This window comes from Helicoverpa armigera, chromosome 8, assembly GCF_030705265.1.
Source record: "Helicoverpa armigera isolate CAAS_96S chromosome 8, ASM3070526v1, whole genome shotgun sequence".
NCBI classification, from domain to species: domain Eukaryota; kingdom Metazoa; phylum Arthropoda; class Insecta; order Lepidoptera; family Noctuidae; genus Helicoverpa; species Helicoverpa armigera.
In genome coordinates, this window is record NC_087127.1 from 11,410,720 (window position 1) to 11,422,322 (window position 11,603).

Here is an 11,603-nt window from a genome sequence, read left to right on the forward strand (position 1 = left end):
TAAGCTTTCAGAACCAAATATTTCCACATTTGTAAAAAAATATTTCAGCTAAAATTAAAGTGTTTTTGTAACTTTGTCGGATTTATAACTAATAATAGAAAAGGATATTGAAAGCAAACAGGATGATATAAATTTATTTTAGAACCTTTCTATCCATTCAGAAATAAAACAATTCAAGTGATCCATTAAAACAGTTTTAACCCTTTATTCTGTTTTATCCCTATCATAAAATCATCACTCTCCGGTGGACACTCAGTCGTACAGTACGCGCTGCTTGCTGCTCCGAGCAAATAGATCGCCAACCTTTTGCATACTTCTTTCGAACTTTTTTCTAGTAGTGCTTTTACAATGAAAACGTGTGCAGTGTGTAATGTGAAATTCAACGATGGCGTTCAATGTGGAAGCTGTAAAAACACCTGGACTTTGAATGTGCAAATATATCCGAAGCTGGATGGAGAAAGCTGGGTGCTACAAGGATGGCACAGTGGAAGTGCTTAGCCTGTAAAACTTCGTCTCCAGCCGTACCAACTTCTGATCAAGCTTCCCTTGAAACCATCCTCAGTGAGATACGGGATATGAAACGCCAACTGATTAATTTGCCGACACTAATCGATGACATCAAGGTTATTAAGGAGGAGCTATCCGATCTGAAGTCGACATGTGAGGGAACCAGTGGCAAACTTGAAGAATTCGATTTAAGAATTGCTGAAGTCGAAAATAAAGTCTCAGAGATTGACAAGATGCAAGAGACTATTAATGATCTTCAAACAGAATTATCCAGAGCTAAGTTCGAAATTGCATCATTTGACCAGCGCTCCCGGTTAAATAATATCGAAATTAAGGGTGTTCCTATAAAGAAAGGTGAAAATTTATTCTCGATTATTGATGCGATTGGCCGGAAAGTGAACTATAGTTGCCCCAAAACCCTGATTAATTACGTCTCGAGGGTGCCCATTTTCAATTCAAACGAAAAACTTATTGTCGTGGGCTTCTTGAACAGATACGTCAAGGAGGACTTTATAGCGGCCGCAAGAGCAGTAAAGGACCTGTGCACAACCGACATTGGATTTCAAGGCACATCTCGGCGCGTATTTGTCAATGATCATCTTAGTGTAGAATATAAGAAGCTACTGAGTAAAACCAAAACTATTGCCAAAGAAAAAAACTACGAATTTATTTGGGTGAAACATGGTAAAATTCACGTACTCAAAAACACCAATTCAAAGGTTCTAATAGTGAGGAAAGAATCTGATTTAAACAAAATTGCTTAATATGTTATTTATACTACATTATACAATCATCGCTACCACTTTGCTTTGTCATAATTCATGTCACTATACTAAGTTGTTACAAATTGTTTAGCACCTCTGCTACACTAATGAACCGGTTACCATTCTCTTGTTCGTTAGTAAAAATTCCACTAAGTTGCTTATCGCGCTGTATACTTCAATGCGTCAAAACTAAAAATATGCTTAACTCTTTCTCACCTGTACGATCCATACGTTATTGCTTGTTTGCTCACACAGTTGTTTACCACAATATTACCCTCACGCTAATTAAACTATTGGTCATTTGCTTACAACAAACATATTTCTTTTTTTTTTTGTCTTCAACATTGTATCGATTATTCATATGCTTTTTAAACGACTTTTATTGCCATTTTGTAATGGTTTCTTTTTTGTTATTGATTTGATGCACAATGGCAACTAATGCGAATGTAAGCTTATACGGCCTAAACATATTCTATCAGAATGTTCGTGGTTTACGAACTAAATCCGATACATTCTATCGTCAGATGGCAGCTTGTACATACGATATTATTATTCTCACGGAGACGTGGCTGTTGGATGGAGTTTTGAACTCAGAGTTTTTTGATGAAAGGTATATTGTGTGGCGTAGGGACAGGGATTATATTTTAACTGGTCAATCGCGCGGTGGTGGGGTGTTAATAGCTACTCGTCGAGAACTGTCAGTTACATGTCAACAACATTTTCAATCAACTGCTGAAGATCTCTGGATAAGTATGCATTTGAAGGACTTTAATACACGTAAGTATATTAACTTACATCTTTGTGGAATTTATCTTTGTAAACAAAACCGTGGTCTTTCTTTTTCTTCACAGTTAACGAACTTTCTGTCCAAATTAAATACATCTGTTATTGATAACTGTCCTGATAAATTTCTTGTTATTGGCGACTTCAACATGAGTGGAATAAATTGGGTCTCATCTGATGGCATATCGTTCGTCCCATCAAATCTTAAAAGTAGTGATGAAGTATTATTTGGCGATGAGTTATGTACTATAGATTTTAGTCAATATAATGGTGTGACTAACAAACACGGCAAAATACTCGACTTAGTACTTTCCAACGTGGCAGTCGGCGTCAGTGAATGTTTAAGCCCGTTGGTACCAATCGATGATTATCACCCGGCATTGCAGATTACAGTAGATCTTGTCGAAACGCCTCCTCTTGAGAGCGCATCACGTTTACAATTCTTATATGATAGGGGTGATTATGATTCTCTTAACCGCGATATTTCTAAGACTGACTGGGATAATGAATTTTCAGTAAGGTCAGTTGACGATTCGGTAAGCTTTTTCAACAGCATAATTTATAACCTCCAACTTAAATATATTCCCCAGAAACTTTTCCGCAACAAATCGTATTCGACCTGGTATAGTTCTTCATTAATTAAAATCATAAAGGAGAAACATAAATACTTAAAAAAATTTAAAACCTATGGTAATATAGCTGACGAACAAACCTTTAAACTTCTTCGCGAAAGGGTAAAATCATTGGAAAGTCAATGTTACTCTAATTACTTAAAACTTACCGAAACGTCTATAGAAAACAACCCTAAACATTTTTGGGCATTTGTTAAAAAACGTCATAACACGAATGCGATCCCGAGCTCGTTCAATTATAAAAATGAAACACTGCGCACTGGTGAATCTATTTGTGAGGCTTTTGCAAAGTATTTTCACTCGACTTTTTTAGATCCCAACCTCGATCGTGATGGTGCTAGCTCTCCTTTTGCTCATGTTACGGAACCATCAAACCCTTCATCCGATATCAGTTGTATCACGGTAGACACAGAAGATATTATCAACATGCTTCGTAAATTGGATACGTCAAAAGCGCCAGGACCGGATAACATCTCATCCAAGCTTCTAGTACGCTGTGCTGCAACTATTGCATATCCTATTTCAATTTTATTTAAGAAATCTTTATCTTCTTGTGTTGTCCCCCACATGTGGAAGTCGGCATATATATCGCCAATACATAAGAAAGGAGTCAAAACAGAAAATGCAAATTATAGACCGATATCCAAACTGTGTATTATCGCCAAGATGTTCGAACGTATAGTATACAACCAAGTTTATTTGGCTCTAAAATTATCATTTAGTCCCTTCCAACACGGTTTTCTCAAAGGTAGATCCACTGTTACTAATCTTGTACTGCTAAACAATTACATCACAGACGCAATGGATCATGGTGGGCAGGTTGATGTCATTTACACAGATTATAGTAAATGTTTTGACCGGATCGACCATTCCATCCTATTACGGAAGTTAGAGGGGATCGGTATACGCGGTGACTTACTCAGATGGTTTTCATCTTACATAGAAAACAGGTCACAGGCTGTAGTATTAAATAACTACATTTCTAGCTGGGTTTCAGTCCCTAGTGGTGTCCCCCAGGGCTCCCTGCTCGGTCCGTTATTATTTATTATTTACGTAAATGACATCGATTCCTGCTTCACTTCATCCAAATTATTGTGCTTTGCTGATGATATGAAGATATACGCAACTATATCTTCAACAGCGGACATGTCAGCACTTCAAAAAGATTTACAGAGTCTTCAAAATTATTGTAAAAATAACAAGCTTGACCTGAACCCCAGCAAATGCTCTGTTGTGACATATTCTCGTGGAAGATCGGTTCTAACCACAACGTACACTCTAGGTGGTCAGGTCTTACCCAGATGTGATACTATTCGTGATCTGGGAGTGCATCACGATTACAAACTAAGCTTTGATAAGCATGTCGATGCTATCGTCGCTAAAGCGTCTAAGTCTCTGGGTTTCGTTATGCGATTATCTAAGTGCTTCACAAAAGCCAAAACTTTAAAAATTCTTTACTGTACTTATGTTAGAAGCCACTTGGAATATGCATCTGAAATATGGAACCCCTGCTATCACAAATACATTGACCGCATTGAGCGTATCCAAAAAAGATTTATAAAATTCTTATGCTATCATCAAAGAGTACCGTATCAATCAGTTAACTATCCCAATCTCTGTAAAAAATTTCATCTTTTACCACTGGCTAATCGACGTGACATCTCTGACTGTATATTTTTATTGAAAGCGGTTCAAGGTGATATAAATTGTTTTGAAATTTTATCGTCTTTCTATTTTAATGTGCCAAGTAAATCCAAAAGGTTCAATCCACCGCTAAGCGTACCATTATCAAATACAAATTACAGGCAAAATTCTTATTTTGTGCGTGTGTGTAGATATTTTAATAAGGTGTGTAAGCAGTTTGACTTCGACATATTTAAAACAAGTGTGACTTCGGTGAAAAAGAGTTTAGCATTGAATTTCTTTAAAAATTAAATTAATTTTTCCCATTTCTCAATTCAATTTCTAATACATAACATTTCCCTCAAAAAATCCTGTAGCAAAGTTATTGGTTTTGCGTTTTTTAATTATTGTTTTTTGTTTTTGCTCAGGCGTTATAAGCAGTGTGTTGAGTTTGTTCTACTGTCCTTTTTATGTTAAACTAGTTTTAGAAGTGAAGACTTGTAATTGGCTGTCAGTTAGTCACACAATTAACTATTATATGTACTTAGCTGTAAGTCTTCCATACTCATAAATAAATAAATAAATAAAAAGCTCTTGTCTAAAAATATTTAGTGAAAATAAAGTAGTTAGATTTTGACATTTAGAAAAAGCGCTAATTGACACTATTAATAGAAATGGTCCAAAATATAATATTCTGATGGAAATGGAAAATATTATTGATTGATATTTTATATTATCATCATCCCCCGAGCCTTTTCCCAACTATGTTGGGGTCGGCTTCCGTAGTACAAGTGCTCTACAAGGAGCAACTACCCATCTGACCTCCTCAACCCAGTTACCCGGGCAACCCGATACCCCTTGGTTAGACTAGTGTCAGACTTACTGGCTTCTGACTACCCGTAACGACTGCCAAGGATGTTCAATGACGGCCGAGACCTACAGTTTAACGTGCCATCCGAAACACAGTCATTGATGTCGAAGATATACTTAGGGAGTACATAATAACTTAGCAAAGTTTCATTGGTACTTGCCTGATCTGGAATCAAACCCAAACTCATACTGTAATGGTTGGCTCTTTTCCCAATTACACATCCAAAAATTTTGCAAAAGCTGATGAGCATAATTTTATGATGAAAAAAAACTAAATTCTAATAATATCAGATGGCATTTAGAAGAAAAACTGTGCTATAAATAGTGTCAGATCATCAAAGACTAATAGTAAAACATGACTTACAAAAATATAAACTAATAAAATAGATATGACAGACTTTAACTTAGAAGTTCTGAATTTCTATCACGTCTTATCTCAAATTACTCTTAGAAGGTATGAGAAATATAATATTATAGGCTTACTAATCATTCTAGTTTTAGAAAAGTCACATAATATATTAAAAGAGCCTTATCATTTTTTTAAACTTTTACATTTTACTAAGTATTAAGTTATGATCAATTTTCAGTGTAACAGTCATCTGTATTTAAAAAGTGGGACTGCCTATCACCTTCTTCACCCTTATTACCCCTGTACCCACCAAAGTAATTTCATTCATTCATTCATTCATCTCAGCCATAGGACGTCCACTGCTGAACATAGGCCTCCCCCTTTGATCTCCACAGATACCTGTTGGAAGTCCAAAGTAATACTGGTAGTTAAACTCATAGTTAAACCATCCATCTGTGATCAGTTCCCTGGCCACTGTTACTTAGCTAAAGGTATCTTTTGAATGCTAGCTGTTGACTGCAGCTGCCGACTGTAGCTACGTGCTGCTGCCGCTTCTTTAAAAAATGGTTTCTTGTGAATACATATAAACGAGTAGTGCCGCTGCAGGCGAACTAATGAAGTCGCGGCATTTGCGGTCGGTAGTTGTAGTTGGCATTCAAAGCGTACCTAAAGAGCTCCTTCACTTCGAAAGGCCTTAAGAAAAAAAAAACAAATTCTTCAAACATTTAAATTAACATCCTCTCGTATCCACATCGCTCCAACTCAAGTGTCATCAAGTCCATTATTTTAATCTCCATTCAGAACAATTGTAGATTTAAATTGGACAACAATCTCGTAAAAGCGAGCTTATCTCAAAGCCTGTAAGTTCTTTGGAAGAATCCAGTTGCCAAATAAAAGAATTCTGTCGGTATAGATAAAAAATCTGGTAAAAACACTTGTATGAAGACAATGAAGGAATTGTGGAGCGTGGATATGAAAGTTTTAAATGTCTTTTATTTTTAGATACGTGATCTATCCAAGATTTGCAGTGTACATAGTATTAAACATAACCTTTTTCATAAATAACTATATGTACCCTATTGGAGTAAAGGTTCCTGAAAACTATTTAGGAGAATGCGATAGTAATCGAGGACTGAATTCAATCTCCTGACAAACTGATGGTAATAACTACCTACTTATAGGCAAACAACAACTTTACATCTTAGGATTAAATGGAGGGTGGTATCATTCCAGCTCGTTATCAAATCGAGCTTCTCCTTCCGTTGCACATAATTTTTACTTTAATTCCAAATAACATATAATTATTAATCGATGATAAATTTACAAACATATCAATATGCAAAAATCGGAGAAGTTTTATTTTAAATTTTTAAAGATTTATCCAAAACCAACGAATCTAAGTAAGCAACAACACTCCGTCCACGATGGCCCATTGTCACGGCCAAGCAAGATGGCGCCCGCTTTTTATTTACCCGCAAAACCCAAGAATAAAGATTTTCCGCGATACTTGCGTATTGAGCTCGAAGGGAGAAGAAAATGGCGCGTTTGTGGCTGAAAGCAAGAAACTTGGTAAAACGGTAGGAGAATGAATGGTTTGTGAATTGAGTAGGTGTAAGTAAAGCTGATGTTTAATATGTCTAGTGTAATGTATGAACAATAATGGTTATTATGTAAGGGAAAACTATGGACGTAAGTGTCGTGTGTCAAGCTAAACGATAAGATGGATATTTTGTTAAGAGTTTCTACACTAGCGCATTTTTCGCTCGTTTTGCCCGCGCGTTATTTTTGGCGCGTATTGTAGTGGTCTGGTATGGTCACTATTTCAAATGTACTTAAGAGCGTGTACGTCAACCGCGCGCCATTTGGCCTAAAATGGTACTTTTCAAACCACTGTTTCTCAGTAACTACTTATCCTATAACTATGTTATTTTTTAATAACGCAAGGTAATTTCACTGTCTATATAGTTAATTGAACATAAATTTCAATTTGTGTAGTTTAAATACTTAAAACCCCTATAACGTAACAGATGTTTTATAAAATTCCCGTTCAGCGTCTATTTCGAAGCTTAAATTCATGTGAAAACAGTGGCAAATCTAATCATATTTATTTTTTTACTCATAGACGAAATCCCCATGCCTATAGTTAGTTGAAAACATTTTTTGATTTAGGTCTCTATCTTTCAGAAAAAAATATTTTAACAATGTGAAAAATTGTGACTTTCAAATGCTTTTTTTACCTATCTATCTTACTTAATTTAATATAACAATTATTTACTATAGTAATATAACTCTTTCTTTAAAACATAAACTTTATATTATAATTTAATCTCTCGTTTTTATTTTTTTATAAATTATTTAAAAACTACTATAAAACGCTGCACGCGAGTCAACTCAAACCAGACCGCCGCAAGGCTTCACAGAGAGAGGACGTGTCGCTCCGTCACATCGCGTAGGGTGAATAACCTCTGCCGTGGATACCGAGAATAGAGTACATTTCAAGCGCGACCAACAAATCTTGATACATAACTATTTTATTTAAAGCTCAATTTTGAAGCACATTTTTTTTATAGATTGAGTTGAAATTTTGTTTGAATGTTCAGTTTTAATGACAATGTATGATTCTATATCCAATATGGCGGTATACCCAAGATGGAGAAAAAAATGTTTTTAATGCATTCCTACGATATGGGTATCAAATGAAAGGGCTTGCTATGAATAACTCGAAAAAAAATGTGTCGCGAGTCTAAATCCAATATGGCGGACTCTTTAGGCTAGAAATCACTTATTGCAGATGTCTGTTACCAATCGAGCTATAATTTTTTTTTTCATTTTGGATGTACCCAAATTTTGACTTTTGATCTCGAATAACTTTTGAAGCATATAGGATAGATAACTTAAAACTTTATTTGCAATGGTAAACCCAAGCTCTTCACCAATATTTGGCTTTCCGGCAATTGTTGTTATTTAACCACAATTTTTCGGTCTGGATGGACTGGACCATTCATATAAACAATCAATTTTTCAAATCGGTCCAGGCGTCTTTGAGAAATCGAGAACAATCAAATTGAGAACAATCACAAAACAATCTAATTGAAACCTCCTCCTTTCTTTTTTTGAAATCGGTTAAAATACAGAAACTCTTAACATTGTCATTAATCATCAGTCGACTATTTAGTACTGTTGAAAATTGTATGTAATATACAGAAAGTCCTCAAAACCAAGGTTTTCATAGGTGCCCGATTTTTTTGCAAAAGAGTGTAAGTATTAACGACTTATTTTCATGCTTTTATATTTTAGACATCCATAGACTTACACTATTTTCCCGCTATTAACTATTTACTAAATAATATATTTTTTGTTCTACCAATTTCACTCGAAAGGATCAAAATGGTTTGTGTGACTATACGTGAAGTATGATAGGCACGCACACAGCCGCGACGCTAGTCTGCGCGGTTTTTTGCGTTGAATTACCTAAAGTTGACATCGCGCGCCGAGCGTACACGCTCTTAATACTGAAACGTAATAAATTATTCTACTTAATAAAAAAACATTTACTCATAATTTCACCAATCTATAACTTTTATGAACCCTAATCCGCCTAAAAATATTTTTTGATAAGCCCAAATCACACTGTTTTATCCACTGTTTAAATTATAAACAGAAATAATCTCAAGGTCAGACAAGTACATAAAAACACAAGAATTTACTACATTGTTCTAGACCCACTCATTTCAGTCTAACCGTCAGCCAGGCAATCTAGACCTAAATAAATTGTCAGAAGGAATCCAGGCCGCTTTCCGACATTCATTTCCTTCTTCAAAAATTCCGTTCAATTTCGGCCTAGGATGAAACCGGACACCGAATGTTATTACGCATTTTTTTGGAACATTTGATAAGATGAGAATTTTTTGGGTAAATGAGTATTTTGCTTGCTTTATTTACTTTGTTTTTATTGAGTGTCTTAGAGACTTTATTCGAGTGTGTAAGTTAGGTAGCTTTACATTTCATGGTAAATTAGTAAGTTAGAATGTTATAAACTCTGTTAGTTACATTTATTGAAAGAGGTTGGTAAGTCAAAGGCACGCGGATCGATCGATTATTAGGTTAAGCAACGCTTGGTGCGGTTGGTCCGTGGATGGGTGACTAACTTGTTATGATGAGTTCTTCCGTGTTCGAATGCGCGATAAAATGGTCTCCAATTTCGAAGCTGATGACACCTATAAGGAAGTAAAACAGCTAACTTACATATCCACCAATCGCCAATAGGCCTTATTCAAACAAACTTTGTTCCTTCACTAACTTTTCTATATCCATACATTGTTTACTTCAATATATCGCAAACAACCACCAGCTTTAGCTACCTCATTACCCAATACAAATACACTTAAAACATAGCGAAGCTATTTACATTATTACATTGACAAAACGTTGGACCCAAACCCCAAACATTGGCCGTAATTTATTCAAGGGGCAAGGGTCTTGTTATGTTCTGTACATATGTACATAATAATTATGTATGTGTGTGTGAATTATAATCAGACTTTGATAACATATGTTTGTGGGAAAACTATGTAAACAGTTACAAGCTTATAAGAGTAGGAAACTGCCGACTAAATAGTCGGCCGAGAGTTGACACGATACTTGTAAATTTTTTTTTATCGAAAATCTTGATTCCTGACAAAGTTTTGAGTTGGGCAGATACCGGCTAAATACCTGATCTTTGTAATGTGCGTACTACCATTCATCTTCATACTCATTTGCCTAAATAAACTATCGGCCGACTAAAAGTTTGCAGTGTGCAACTATAAAGGGATCTATTTTCGTGAGTTTTAATTGAGTTTTTTGAAGCGGAAAGTTTTTTGGTTTAGAAATACCTTTTTTATAACAAATAAATTTCGTGAAGTCGTCGTTATTGAATTACTAAGAAGAGCTAGTCGTGTCTGCAAATTGTGGACAAAATGTCGATGTAGAATTTATTTGGTTGCTGGCTTTTAGCTTTCCACAAATTAAGTTACAAAAAACTTTCACTTGAATTGAGAACCGCGTCTTTTTAAAAATGTTTTACTGATCAGACATGCTTACACCTACTTTAGTAGGTAATTTAATTTACTTGAAGGTTGACTAAAAAAACAGTACAGCGTCTAGTTACATAAAACATCTACATAAATAAATAGTGTTTATTTTCAATATATGGACTACTCCTTTATAATTTGCGTATCTTCAATAACATAGGTTTTCTGTTGAATAAAAATCTAGAACAGAAGTGTTATTGTAATACCAGCTCCCCAGGATTTCACACACCGCGCGCTTCCCGTAGCCTGGTACACCTCTAAAGAAACGTACATATATCCTTTCTCAAGCTTTAAGACTATCTTCATCATCATCATCAGCCTATCGCAGTCCACTGCTGGACATAGGCCTCTCCAAGTGCACGCCACTGAGATCGATTTTCGGCTTCTCGCATCCAGCTCCTGCCAGCCGTCTTGCGCAAGTCATCTGTTTGCCAATATTTATTTAATCGTTTCAGTAATATAATACTTTGATACCATGTTATCTCTGTATCTCACCTTAAGGTTTTGCTGAAAAAAATGGCTGGGACATTGAGTCCACCTTTGTACATGTCTCATAAATGTTGCATAAAGTTTTAATCTATACTAATATTATAAAGCTGAAGAGTTTGTTTGTTTGAACGCGCTAATCTCAAGAACTACTGGACCGATTTGGAAAATTCGTTCAGTGTTAGATAGCCCATTTTTCGAGGAAGGCTATAGGCTACCTTTTTAAGGCTGGCTTTTTATCCGGGTTCGTGCCGTGGTTCCTACGGGATGCGGGTGAAACCGCTGACAGAAGCTAGTAAATAATAAAATAATATTTTTTTGAAAGCGCTTGAGACAGATAAACAAAATTACTTTCCCATCTATATTATGAGTAAGATGTTTGCTCTCAACATTTACTCCTACCAAACCATCTTTCTCAACAAAGTCATGATGTTCAAGCAAGTCCAAACAAATTGTTATTCTTTATTTACATTAAGCCAGGCCGGAGGTTTCATTCAACATTAAAATCCTACGACGG

General features: G+C 35.6%; 1 pseudogene; it reads left to right on the top strand.

Annotated features, from left to right (window-relative positions):
• Positions 1 to 348: 348 nt before the first annotated feature.
• LOC135117264 (uncharacterized) lies at positions 349 to 1,923 on the top strand (annotated as a pseudogene).
• Positions 1,924 to 11,603: the final 9,680 nt, after the last annotated feature.